This window comes from Microcebus murinus, chromosome 16 (genome assembly GCF_040939455.1).
Source record: "Microcebus murinus isolate Inina chromosome 16, M.murinus_Inina_mat1.0, whole genome shotgun sequence".
Classification (NCBI taxonomy): domain Eukaryota; kingdom Metazoa; phylum Chordata; class Mammalia; order Primates; family Cheirogaleidae; genus Microcebus; species Microcebus murinus.
The window spans coordinates 30,569,163-30,583,798 of record NC_134119.1 but is presented as its reverse complement, the minus strand read 5'-3'; positions in this window follow the sequence as shown (position 1 = coordinate 30,583,798).

Below are 14,636 nucleotides of genomic sequence, written 5' to 3'. Positions count from 1 at the left end.
CCGGGAGCCCTGAAAGAATTGGGAACCCGAGCCCGCTGTGCTGAGGAGGTCTGGGCTGCCGAGTCACGGGGACCCACCGCCAGAGTCGGGAGGGTGGAGGGTGGAGGGGAAAGGTCATGGGTTTGGGAGTCAGACAGACCCGCGTTGGAGGCCTGCCTCCACCACTTGCTCTGTGATCTTGGACAAGTGATTTGCCCTCTCTGAGCCTCCATTTTCTCATCTGTAAAATGAGGGATAATTATAGCACTTACATGACAAAGTTGTTGGGAGGATGAATGAGACAACCTGCCTGTGGCCTGGCATGCCACCGTGCTCGGTATGTGTTAGCTACCATTATGGTCACGACTAGTTATTACTATTATTACTAGTACTGGAGTCAGAAGGAGACACCTTGCAGTCTAAGGAAGACAGAGGCGACACTCCGCAGCCTGCCGTTTGGCCCAGGCACTCCCCACCCCAACTCCATGATATTTTTCTTCCAAACACCTTGACCTTGCCTGTCCTCCACCATGTTCACACACCGCTCAGGCCCGTCCTGACCAGAGGGTCGCAGGGTCCACGAGGATGGTGCATCCGTCCCCTCCTCCAAATCCAAGGTACCCACGTGGCATCCCCTCTCCTGGCCTGTGCTCGCACTCATCCCCTTCATGGAGTGCCTTTCTCTCCTCCTCTGCCCAGCCACCTTCCACTCGGCCTTGCAGCCAACACGGCGCCTCTTCCAGGAAGCCTTCTCTGCCTGCCCTGCACTGCCACGTCCCTGGGCCTTCCGTGGGCATGGCATGAGCCACATTGGCCCATGCTGGGGGCTCCTCAGGGACTGGAGACTGCCTGATGCTTCTCTCTGTCCCCAGCTTCACTCCAGCACAGCGGGCACAGGCCAGTGCGTGCAGGGTGGGTTTGTGTCATTGTCACTGCTCTTTGGTCTTCTGGCCAGGAAGCCGGGCAGCTCTCTGTGCTCCGGCCCTGACCCTCATGGGACCGGCTGCCGGGGGCCCGTACCTGGGGGCCAGGCCTCCCCTGTGCTCCCGACCCGACCCCGGCAGGTGCATCTCTCTCAGAACCTTCCTGGCAGCCCAGGCTTCTGGCCCCTTCTCTGTGCTTTTACCTGGACACGCTGGAGTCCTCGGCCCGCTCCTCTCGTCTCCTGGGCAGCGGGCTGGACGTCCGGCCTTATATCCTGCACACCCGGCCCTGGTGGCCACACTCTGTCTTTGGGCCGGGGCCTTGGGCCGGGCTGGGATCTCCAAGGTAAATATTTGTGGCTTCTGGTGAACCACAGCGTGGCCTGGAGGCAGCCCCGAGATTCCAGCTTCCTGAGTTTGGACAAAGTAGGGTCCAGGCTGGCATGGGGGTGGGCGGGGCGCCGGGGCACATGGCAGGGGCGCGGGACCAGGCATGACGTGAGCCATGCAAGCGCTCCCTGCCTCCTGGGCAGTGGGTCCCCTGGGACAGCCATGAGAGCAGTAGCAGGGACAATGAATGAACACCGAGGACGTGGCAGGCGCCGCCCCAGGCTTCACATCGGTTGTCTCAGTGGGGCCTCGTCCCCTGAGGAGGAACCAGCCTCCCTCGCACGATGAGCACATGGCAGAGCCAGGACTTGAACCAGAGCTCAGACTTCGAAACCCATCTGGGATGATGCGTGGTGGACACTGGGGTGTCATGGGATAGACTGGGCTCAAGTCCTGCTCCACCATTTCCAGGCTGTGTGACGTGGGGACATCCCATAACCTCTCCGAGCCTCGGTTTTTTCATCTGTGAGATGGGAATACGAATAGCACCTGCCTCTTGGGTGCTTGGGGGAACACAGTGCGCAGGGCGGGAGCACGGCCCCGGCACAGAGTAGGCGCCCAGTAAACGTGGGTGGTCGTTGCTGCTGTTACTTATCGCTTATAATAGGAGGAGCCTTGTGGCGAGGTTACGGTAATAGTGTAGTCCAGATAATTCACCTGGGAACGGGAAGGAATAGCCTTGCCTACCCCTTATTCCCAAATGCATCTAAGGATACATATCTCCATTAATTAATTCACTCGAGAGAATAGGTTCGAGTCCCATTTTTGCCACTTCTTTGCTGTGCACCCCTGGGCAAGGTAATTTGCCTCTCTGGGCCTCAGTGACCTCATCTGTAGAATGGGGTAATAGTAGCAGCTCCTCGCAGGCTGGTGCGAGGGGGGACTGTGGTGCTTGCCCAGGCAGCGCTGGACGGGCTTCCATGTGCTCGCTCTGCAGCGGCGAGACCCGCCTTCCCTCGTCTGCACCTTTCAGAATCTCAGGGAACATTTGTGGAGTGAAAGAACGAGGAGGCATGACCATGGCCGAGGGGCAGGTGTGAACAGTCCAGCGGGACCCCACACTCGCTGCCTGACTCAGGCTGGGGCTCACTTCTCCCCACAGTCGCCTGGAGGGGGCGTCGCACGCCGACTTGACCAGGGGTCTTAGGCTCCGCGAGGTGAGCGGCTTGCTCAAGGCCACAGGGCCGGGGCTTCCAGAGTGGGGCCGGAGCCCAGCACCAGTCCCCAGCACATGCGCTTGGTGACCACACTGCCCTTCCCCGGTGACTCCGGTTAGCCATGCGGGCGGTGGCGGCGCAGACATGGCCTTTGGGCATCTCCTGGGGAGTCATCCTCGCTGCCCGACTTCCGCCTAGAAGCACGGACTTGGGGTTAGAGCTGGGGTGACGTCATTGAATTCTGTCCCATCTGCAGGGGGACAAGAGAGGGTGGCGAGTGCCCCAAGGTCACACCGTGTGTGGCCAGGCCCTGGCTGGTCTCCTCTTCCTGGTTTTGCCGAGAGGAACAAGGCGAGGAGTGTTCACCGTCCGGCCACGTCTGCAAATGTGCCGAAGGCCGAGGACACCTCGAGATGAGGCGCTTAGGGGCCGGGAGGACGCCAGGCAGCACCCGGCCAAGCCCCGGCGCACCTCAGAGAGGCAGATGCCTCCTCCTTGGCTGCCCAGCGGGCCATGCCTGCTGCCCAGGGACAATGCCCCTCTGTGGGTGCCGGAGCCCGTGCCAGCGCCTGGGCCCGTGTCGGTTCCGGCTTCCTGCTGCGCCCTGGGCCAGCCGGCAGGGCCATGTCCTGTGGGCCTCCGCATGCTGGCACCTGGGCCTGCCTCAATGACACGCAGCCCCTCCTTGGACCGCTGGGGGCCTCCTGGTCTCGGCCTCACCTCCTCCCAGCCCCCAGGCCTCGGCCCGGGCCGCGTCCTCTCTGGGAATGCGCCCTCCAGCCCCCTGGACTCCCAGCTGAGCCTTGTCTGGGCGGGCCGGCAGGGGATGTTTCTGGAGCCGACAGACATGGCTCTAATTCCTGCTCTTGTGCTGTCACCTGTGCGGCCTCAGGAAAGCCACTCCGTCTCCAGGAATCTGTGTCCCCTCAAGTGTAAAATGGGGCCGTTCTGAGGGTCGCGCACGATCATTTGAAATGCTTGGAACATCAGAGAATTCATTAAGTGGCAAATGCTGTTATTATTGAAATATTAACACCACCAGCCTTTGGGGCCCAGTTCGGAAGGCACTGTCTGCACGAAGCTGCCTGACCACGGCTCCACTGGGAAGACTGGGGCGTGCAGAGCCAGGAGAGGTTTCTGAGGACATGGCAGGGCTGGACGGGGGAATCAGGAGGACCGACCCGCGGCTACTAGCTCAACAGAAACAAGGAAAGCAAGAATTCAAGCCACCTCTAAGCAGGCTCAACGCTTCCATTTAAAAACTCTCTTGGCTGGCACCAAAGAAGCTACACCAGCACGGAGGACACGTGCCACTCTTGTGCCAATTCTAGTTGCCTGGTGATGGCTGTGGAAGGCCTTGAGGGTCCGGCTCGGCGGAGGAGAGCGCGATGGTTGATTAGCCAAGTTGGCCCGGAGCAGACCGAGAGGCTCCACATCCTTGCCGCGTCCCGCCTGCATCCGTGTTGAAGATTCTGGATTCTCTTGCAAGACACTAAAGAGGTCATGGAGTGGGGAGAAAAGCTCAGAAAAGACAGAGTTTGCCACTGCTTTCAGGTTGATTTTGGACAAGTTAGTTCTTTTTTTTTTTTTTTTTTTGAGACAGAGTCTCGCTTTGTTGCCCAGGCTAGAGTGAGTGCCGTGGCGTCAGCCTAGCTCACAGCAACCTCAAACTCCTGGGCTCAAGCGATCCTGCTGCCTCAGCCTCCCGAGTAGCTGGGACTACAGGCATGCACCACCATGCCCAACTAACTTTTTTGGTATATGTTTTTAGTTGGTCAATTAATTTCTTCCTATTTTTGGTAGAGACGGGGTCTCGCTCAGGCTGGTTTCAAACTCCTGACCTTGAGCGATCCACCCGCCTCGGCCTCCCAGAGTGCTAGGATTACAGGCGTGAGCCACCACGCCTGGCCGACAAGTTAGTTCTTATCTCTGGGCCTCAGTGTCCCCAGCTGTGAAATAAGGACATTGGGCTCCATGACGCTGTGGTCAGGTGACACTTTGCTTACTGCAGGGGGAGCTCAGTGAATACACAGCGGGGACCGGGCTGCTCCCAGGACAAATACGTTGTCAGGAAGGTTGGTACCCCGGGTATGTATAGATCCTACCAAGGGATTGCCCGGTTGTTTGGGGAACAAAGAGAACTGCTATGATGTTCGCCACGACATTACCTAAGTAGCCCCAAAGTGGGACCAGCTTTAATGTCCAGCAATAGGAGATTTTTAAAATAAATTATGTCACAGCCAGTGTAGACAAACCCATTGAGGCAGGTGAAAAGGGAAACAGTTCTTCCTATTTGATAACAAAATAGTTTTTTCATCTAGAAAAAACACTAGAAGGAAACGCACCAGCCACACCGGTTTCTTGGTAGTGTGATCACAGGTGACTTTTACCATCTTCTTCGTGTTTTTCAGAATTAAAACAATTTTGGCAACAAATACATTTTTGATCAGCAAACAATCCCATTAAATGGCTCAGAAATGAGCACAGAAAGGCTGGGCAGAGGACGAGAGGGTGGAGGAAGCCTCATTCTTCCCCAGTGCCTGACCCACAACTCCACCACCAACTCAGGATTCCAGAGAAACCCTGCGGTGACATTGCTGATAACAACAACAAAAGCCCAGTCACGCCAGTGCCGGAACCGGAACCAGGGGAAAGAAAGCAAGGAATCATCACGGGAACCTCACGAACATAATCCCCCTTTTGTGGGACAGGAATAGGGCGAATTCAACGCAAACAAACCCTGACTAAGCCAGACTCTGTCCTAGTTGCGCGTGGTGACAAACGCCAGTCCCTGGCCCTCGCCCTCATGGTTAAGTGGCTGCAGGTATGCTAAGTGATTAAGTGCTGGGACTTCCATCCATGTGGGTGGCTATGTGTGAGGGGGGCCTGGGAAACAGGGGGTCCCTGAGATATGGGGGTCTCTGGGAGATGGGTATCACTAGGCCAGGCCTCTGGGGACAGCTGAGTCCCTCAAATAGGGAGGCTCGGTTTGGGGTGCTCAGGTTTAACCTCATCTTCCCCCAGATGGCCATCCTTGGAGACAGAGTCTCAGGCCAGCCCCGGGTCCACCCACCGCCATCCTCCCAGGTGAGGAGGGCAGGGAAGGTCCCCCAAGCAGCCCAGGGCAGGGCCAGGGGGGCCAGGGCTCACTCAGGCTGGGGCCTGGGACCTGGCTGTACGGGGCAGGGCTTGTGTGGCCTGAGGGGTCCATCCCCCAACATTTTCCTCCTGACTCTCTCGTTTTCTCTGGGAAATCAGGACTGGTGGCACAGAGGGTGCCCAGCCAGTAGGCCAGCCAGTCGGTCACCTAGCAGGCGCTACGCACCCGCTGTGTGCAGACATGGTCCTGGGGGCCTTGGACTCAGCAGGGAACACACGGAGCAGCCCCTGCCCTCCTGGGCTCGTGCTCTCTGGGGAGACAGGAAGCGCAGGAAGCAGACATCCCCACTGCTCACGTGTCACAGTCGTGAGGACATGGAACACAATCAAGAACGTGCGTGGAATCCTGGAACGACCCCTCACAGCCTCCTGAGGGCGTCAGGGCCTTCTGGGAGGTTTTTGATACTTTTTTCAACTTTCACACATTTGACTTTGGAACATGATTTTGGGGGCAAGGAACCAGGCCGCCTGAAGTGTAGAGCAGGAACGGCCTGACCATTTCTGAGTGTCGCCACCTGCCAGTGAGGTGCAATTCCGTCCCCAAAGTCACAGTGAAAACGTAGAGGAACATACTGTGAAACTCGGGCTAGCAAACATTGGCTGTTCTTTCTTTTCTCTTCCTCCCTCCCTCCCTCCCTTTAACAATCCGAACCTAGAGACAGATGCTTTTTCTTTTTAAAGGGGAGATGAGCCAGTGGTTGGTGAGGTGTTGAAGACGGACCGGCACCACGCTGAGGCTTTCCGTGGCATCAGGGAAAGGACTAAGACTGTAGGAAGGTGAACCACTTGCTCACTGCCACCAATGGGGTGGCAGGAAGCCCCTGCTTCTAGAAAACCCCAAACCAAATTCTCTAGGACACATCAAGAAATGCTTCTGAGGCCGGGCGCGGTGGCTCACGCCCATAATCCTAGCACTCTGGGAGGCCGAGGCGGGCGGATTGCTCAAGGTCCGGAGTTTGAAACCAGCCTGAGCAAGAGTGAGACTCCCATCTCTACTAAAAATAGAAAGAAATTAGCTGGACAACTAAAAATATATAGAAAAAATTAGCCGGGCATGGTGGCACATGCCTGTAGTCCCAGCTACTCGGGAGGCTGAGGCAGGAGGATTGTTTGAGCCCAGGAGTTTGAGGTTACTGTGAGCTAGGCTGATGGCATGCCACTCTAGCCCGGGCAACACAGTGAGACTCTGTCTCAAAAATAAAATAAAGTAAAATAAAAAGAAAGAAATGCTCTTGAGGTCTTTCTGAGTGTGTGAGTCAGATTACAAATCTCTTACCGTGCGGGCAGCTGTGTCCACCAGCCGAAGCTCCCAAACCCAAATGCAGTGAGTGCTGCAAACTCTTTGCGCCTCTTCCCGACCGCGTGATCTCCCTGGACTGCAAATGTCCTGCTCTGGGCTTGTCCTGACTTCCTGGGGGCCTGGAGGGGAACACAGGGGAACCAAAGGGCACCGCCCTTGAGGTCACCCACACGGGGTCAGGTTCCTGCGCTAACATTTACTCACTTAATCACCAGGTGGCTCAGGAGAAGAAAAAGAGGTAATTGGGCGCCCAGCCTGCTGTGTGGGTGACCCCGCACACCGCCAGTGGGTGTGGGCATCACAGACACTCTGCCACTATTTTCCTTGGCATCGGAGAGGGACAGGCAGGACTGCCCCCCTCCCCATCCCACCTTGCTGCTCCCAAGAGACGCCATTCCCAGGTTTCCTTTCAGAGTGGGCCTGACCTCTGACCCGCTTCCCCTCATTCCTCACTGCGCCCCTCCCCGCCTGAATCTCCCCACGATGGTGTCTCTGGCCACCCGTTTCTGTACCCACTGTCCAGACCTCCCCTCAGGCCTTATTTCTTGCCTGGGACAATTGCCTCCTGGCTGGCCCCCCTGAACCCCGGCTGGCCCCTCAAATTCATTCTTCACCACTGTAGCCAGCACCATCTTTCCTCCCCCCTGATACTTTATGATGGAAATTTGAAATTTTCAAGCATAGAGAAAAGTTAGTTTTATAGAGAACACTCTATCTACCACCTAAATTCTACCGTTAACATTTTGCTGTACTTGCTGTATTATGTACCTATCCATCCATCTGTCTTCTTTTTCTTTTATTTTTGAGAGAGTCTCGCTTTGTTGCCCAGGCTAGAGTGAGTGCCGTGGCGTTAGCCTAGCTCACAGCAACCTCAAACTCCTGCACTCAAGCAATCTTCCTGCCTCAGCCTCCCGAGTAGCTGGGACTACAGGCATGTACCACCACGCCTGGCTAATTTTTTTCTATATATATTAGTTGGCCAATTAATTTCTTTCTATTTATAGTAGAGGCGGGGTCTCGCTCTTGCTCAGGCTGGTTTCAAACTCCTGACCTCGAGCAATCCGCCCGCCTCGGCCTCCCAGAGTGCTAGGATTACAGGCGTGAGCCACTGCGCCCGGCCTGTCTTATTTGTCTGATGCATTTCGAGGTGAGTTGCAGATGTCTGTACCCTCCCCCGAGGGGCTTTGGCAGCACGTCACTGCCTGGAGTTCAGCGTTTGCTTACAGTTGGGCTTTCGGCTCCAAAGAGGCCACGGTGCGGCTTTCTTCAGTCATCCAGCATCTGGGTTCAGCTGACACCAGCCCCCTCCGCCACACCGCCCATGTTTGACCCCAAGGAAATCAAAGTCGGGTACCTGATGTGTACCAGGGGAAGTTGGTGCCACATCTGCCCTGGTGACCAAGATCCTGAAGCACTTAGAGAGAAAGCAAACTGCCACCTGCAATTTACTTGAAATGCATCAAAAAAGAAGATGATTGGATGGAAGGGTGGACGGGAGGAAGAATAGGTAGGCACGCATATGACAAGGCAGCGAACTGTCAGTTACAGAATACAGGCGGTGGGCGTGTGTGTGCTTCACTATAGAAGCATTTGCAATTTTCTGTATGTATGAATTATTTACCTTTCCCCAGCCACCGACTGTGTATGACGGCCAGGGTTAATCACCCTGCAGTCCTCGTCACTCCTTTCTTTACCTACTGGTCTCCTCGTGTGAAAAGCTCAAAGCAACCTATTGGCAGCTGTAGTTTTAAGTTTAGTGAGATCCTTATTGTGTTCCCTAGACAAAGCACCCGGCTCCAGGAGCCAAGACTTCTAGACCCATAGGGACTAAAGTTCCGGGAACGGAAAACGCAAATTTCTCACATGTGTCACTGGAATGGATGGTGAATGGGGGTCACTCCTACCAGGTTTCTGGACCAAGGCATTCTGCATATTGAGAACCTGCCATCGTAAACGGCCACGGGTCGAAGGTATATACCACATCCTAAAGGAGAATGCCCCTGCTAGTCACCTTTCAGGTTGGCCTCCGGTTCCTACCTCCTGGTGTCCACACTCTAGTGTTGTCCCCTCTCACGCTGTTCCGGAGTTGGTCTGTGTGACCAGTAAAATACGGCAGAAGTAATGGCATGTCATTCGGGAGACTAGGCGATAAAAGACTGTGGCTTCCATCTTGAGTCCTTGCTTTCTTGGATCACTCGCTCTTGGGGAAGCCAGACACCATCGTGTTAACACAACCCAGCCCCATGGAGAGGGCCACGTGGTGAGAAACCGAGGCTGCTGCCAACAGCCGGTGAGGCACGAGGACGCCTTCAGATGCAACGGCAGCTCCAGCCAACGACTTGACTGCAACCTCCTGGGAGACTGAGCCGGAACTCTCAGCCCAGCTGCTTCCAAACTCTTGACTCAAAGAAGCCATCGGGTAACAAACGCTCACTATGTTAAAGCGCTACGTTTTGAGGCCATCTGTCACGCAGCTGTAGACAGCACGATGCCCCATTCTTGCAGGGCGTTGTCCCCACGCTGGTGCCTTAGCTGCACCTCCAAGAGCCTTCCCAGCACGTTCTCAGGTGTGGACGATGGTGAAACCCTTGGATCCCGCGATCCCGTGCCCACTGCCACGACTCCTTCACTGAGAGTGGGTCCCGTGGTCCAAGGTGATGATATGCAGGAGCTCGTGTCCACGAGTCAGACCTTCCGCCAGCCCTTGCTCAGCGGTGCTCGTTGCGGCCCAGCAGCAGGAAAGGCAAAGCCATCCTGAGCATGTACGTCAGCCCGGTCAGGGTGCATCGCGGCCCTTTCCAGGACAGAGGGGTCTACTGCAAACAGCTGGCCGGTCTCCTGAACGGTTGTCAACAGGTGATACCATCTGGGGCAGTTAATAGATCAGCCTTGGTGTCCCCAGTCTTCAGAGCTTGTTTCTTCCAGGTCTCTGAGTAAACAACTGAATCATTTGCCTCGGCCCGTGAGCGTACACATATTGTTACAGCCAACCATTTCTCTGTTCTCAAAGAGGATGACCAAGTTCACAGCCTGAAGCTTTGCCCCCCGGAAGGATCTTCTCCTGCTACTGTCTTTTGGGGTAACCCCCGAGGGGGCTATAGCAAAACAGCATCCCGAGCTGACCATGCACGGCCAAGTTCAGAGTTTTTCCTTCTCCATCAGCTGGTCACAGGGAGCATTGCAGGTGGCCACGGTGTGACCTGAGGGAGAAGCGCTGGTGCAGCACTAGTAGGTGACAAGGGGGCCCGGGCAGCTTACCTATGCCCCCTGCACCTTCTTGAGCCCAGGCTCGATCAGACACTGCTTCTGCCTAATGATGGGTCGCTGGTGGTCTGGCCGACCTGATGGCTGGGTGGATGGCAGTGCCCAAGCCCTGATGGCAGTCCTGGCCTCATGGTCACTTATGACCAGGTGCCCCTGCCCTGCTAGGGCCCTGTGGCATGTCAGGAGTTATTTTTCTCATGGTGTGCAGTTCTCTGCTGAACAGAGCATGGCCTTGCTCCAGAGCCCTGGCAGTCTTCTCCGTGACTCCCTTACAGGGGCTTGCCAGAAACTTCACCTGGCATCCTCATAGATCACAGAGACTTCAACACCACGAAGCCTGCTGATCACATGGCTCGAGCCACTGGGCCGCTTGGGCTGCAGCCTGGAGCTGCTGCGGAGCCTTCCTTGCTCTGGGCCCCCTCAAAGCTGGCACACAGCGCAGGCCCATGACACTCGCTGCGTGGGAATGGGGTGCAGAGCAGGACTTGCAGATGCAACCTTTAGAGTGAGGTTGCCAGACAAAACAGAGGAAGCCCAGTTATATTCGAATTTCAGATAAATGGTGAATTAACTTTTTAGCATATGTTCCCTGCAATAGTTGGTACTACTTATACCAGAAACTATTTTTTGTTTATCTGAAATGCAATTTTTTTTTTGAGACAGGGTCTCACTCTGTTGCCCTCGCTAGAGTGCAGTGGTGTTATCATAGCTCACTGCAGCCTCACATTCCTGGCTCAAGTGATCCTCCTCCCTCAGCCTCCTGAGTAGCTGGGACTACAGGTGTGTGCCACCATGCCTGGCTAATCTTTCTATTTTTTGTGGAGATGGAGGTCTTGCTGTTACTCAGGCTGGTCTCGAACTCCTGACTGCAAGCGATCCTCCAGGCTTGCCTTCCCAGCTGAAGAGCTGCATTCTCTGTGAAGTCTTACTGGATACTCTCCCGGCAGAGCTGATGGCTGTCCCCTGAGTCTCCACACCACCTCAGCCAGGGCGCTTTCCTGCCTGTGGAAATCCCCTGGTCACATGTCTGCTCCCTGACCAGGCTGGGAGGCTCTTAAGACAGGAGCCACATCTGTTTCATCCTTGTAATCCCAGCTTCTGAGATAAGAATCGTCATGGAGCTATCATTCTATGAGTGAGCGAATGAATGAACGCGTGCGTGCATGCCATCCTTGCTTACAGAAAACTTCCTCCTTTTCCCCACCAAAGAACTGCGTCCCAAAGGGCCCTCCTGTAACTCTCAGATGGTTTCATCTCAAATAGTGCCTCACAGTCCGGCCACACTGGTCTCCTTTCTCTGCTTCAAACAGGGAACGCTCGTTCCTACCTCCTGATTTTTGCACATGCTTGTGCCCCTGTCTGTGATTTCTTACCCCACATCTTAGTATGGCTGGTTCCGCCTTGTCATTTGAGTCTCAGCTGCAATGTCTCCTCCTCAAAGGGCCCCCTGCCTGACCGCCTGTATTAGCTCAGGCTGCCATAACAAATTAGCATAGGCTGGGCGGCTTAAGCAATGGAAATTTATTTCTCACCATTCTGGAGCCTGGAAATCCGAGACCAAGCTGCCAGCCATCAAGATCGTGGTGAGGGCTGTCTTCCCGGCTTGCAGAAGACCACCTTCTTGCCACGTGCTCTCCTGGCCTTTCCTCAGGGCATACACGTTGGTGGGAGGAAGGGCTGCACGCTCTTTGGTGCCCCTTCTTATAAGGGCACTAACCCCATCATGGGGGCCTCACCCTCATGACCTCATCTAACCAAAATCACCTCCCAAAGGTCCCATCTCCAAATACAATCACAGTGGGAGTTAGGGCTCCAACATGGATTTTGGGGAAGGCACCCATATTCGGTCCATGGCACCACCCTCTCCCTCTCCGAGTCACTCCCTCTTATGGTCTTTTGTTTGTTTCTAATTTGTATCACTCAGCACCCCCTGAAATTTCTGTTTCTTTCTTTCTCCATGCACTATTAGTGCTCCTCCGCTAAAACAGAAGCCAGAGCCCTTGTCTGTCTCCTTCACTACTGTGTCCTCAGTATTTAGAGCAGCGTCTACCCCATAATAGATGCCCAACAAACGGATGTTGAGTGAATGAATGACTAACACACTACGATGACAAGTGAGGCCACTTGCCCTCACTGAGGAGTAGGAATAAGCTTTGAACACTCAACAGATTGGTGTCACTGTGGCTTTGTCATTTTGGGAGATATTCGAATGGAGACCTGAATGCGTAAGAGTGGTGTAGACAGGAGTGTTGGGGTGGGGGATTAGAGCGAGGAAGGCCTATCCTCCTCCTCCTGGGGGCGGGGCAGTGTTTTTGATTGACAAGAACTTGAAGACAGGAGGCCGGGGCTGGGGTCTCGGCTCCGTGACCCTGGATGTGGCACTCGTTCCCCGGAGAAGCCTCCCTTGGAACCTCTGCTTCTCCAGGTGTTGGACTGAGCTTGGGGCTGTCGTGTGGGCGCGGTGAGGGGTACGTGCGTGGCTGCACGGAGAGGCACTCAATCTCGGCCACTGTTAGTATTGTGATTACGCATCGCCACTCCCCAGATAAGGAAACCGACTCGAGCAGAGGCTTGTTGACTCACTCCTGGTCGCACAGGAGAGTTTGCCTGCAAAGTGCCTCAGCACCGAACGGTCTCAGAGTGGGGGCTTTAAAAATGGCATTTCCTCTCTTGACCTCTTTCCCCTGATTTTTCTTCTTAGGAGATTTCGCACTACCAGACCTTGGCTAAAAGCCCCAGGAGGTTCAACCAAGAAGATCCAATCCACCAAACTCCAGTCTCAGACCTAAGGATTGCAGGAATCTAAGTTTACATTCAAGAGCAATCCTAGCTTAGAGAGAGGCAGTAAATCCCTGAGTCTTCCCGTGACTTAGACAGCATCCTCTTGTTCCATGGTAAGTCTAACAAAGGAACGGAGACATCAGCACCTGAAGCTCAACGGCCTCCCTGTAAAAGCTCTGCATTCTGCTCATTAGGAGGACGATGGCATTTTAGACAGGAGTCTCCGCCCTCCTCATGTGCTGGCAAATTTATAAACTTCCCTTTCCTTCTCCTCAAAAAAAAAAAAAAAAAAAAGAATCTTTTTATTTACAACTCCAGTGATCTTTTCTCTATGCCTGTACTTCTCAAGCCCTTCAGCAGTTCACACTGGGCCCCAGTTTCTCCTTCCTCCCACACGTCCTCCTTGTCATTTTTGTCCTTCTCTTGCTTAGAGAACCAAAAGGCACCTGTCCGACTGGTTCCAAGGAATCAAAGGAGAGGCGGTAGGTGACGTACGTGTCCATCCGCTTCCTGGACATCTCCTTCAGGTGTCCCAGGCATCTCCACACGCAGTGGCCACAACTAAAGCCTAATCTTCCTGCTGGAATCAATTCACCCCCCCACATCCCAACTGCCCGTGGGCTGCCCGGCCTGAGAGCCGGCGGGAGCCTCACTCTCTGCCTCACCCACGCACTTCCGGGCCCACCTACTGAGCTCCTCTCAGACCTGCCGTCTGCACTCCTGGTGGGACAACCTCCTGTGTCATCGTCTGTGCTTGGAGCATGACATCTACCCCCAACCTCCTTGTCCCCCCTTGCTAGGGCTCCCGGGCAGCATTCTGAAGTCCGCACTCCTCTGAACACCTCCCCGACCTGCTGGAGACGCTGACGTGCAGTGCGGGCTGCACGCTCTGTTCTAGGCCGCAACCACGCTGGCCAGCGCTCCTTGCAAGCCAGCAGCTCTCGAGTGGTGGCGAAGAACGACGAGGCCCCGGTGCAAAAGGAGAGCCACTTTATTAGGTGAGGGGCGTGGGATGTTACAGGTGCCCGGTGGGCAGGGACGGGGAGCGGGTTCCTGGGGGAGGAGGCAGCCATGTCGTCTTCCAGCGTGCGGGCTGGCCTCGTGCGAGCCGGGGAAACCGAGCAGGAAGGATGCAAGAGCGGCGGGGACGGTGCTGCTGGGGAGACCCCGACCAGAACGCAGACCCGAGGTCATGGGGTCTGGCTGGTATTGGCCCATCTTCGAACCCGCCCTCTGGAGTGGTGGGAGTAGGCCAAGGCCCTGAGGCCAAGGCTGGGGTCTTGTGTCAGCCACGAGGTGGCCAGGCCTGGGCCGAGGGGCTCCTTGTGCATGTGTGTTCCAGTGAGTGTGTGTCTGTGCACCCACATGTGCTTGTGCATGGCGAGTCTGCATACGTGAACACACGTGTATGCATGCGTGTGTGTGTCTGTGTGCGTCCATGATCATGTGTGCTTCTCCATGTCACTGTGTGCCGGGCCACCTGAAGCTCTCCCCAGCCTCTGCAGCCTTTCTGTGGACTTCTCTGTGCAGCCCTGTGTGTGTCTCTATGGATACTTGTCTCTTTCTTTGGCTGTCATTGTCCCCAACCCCTGCTGCCCCTGCCAGGAGGACAGTCCCCACACCCTGGGGAGCAGGGGGTAGCACTCACCGGCTCGGCAGAGGCCAGGTCCCTTCCTGGAAGGC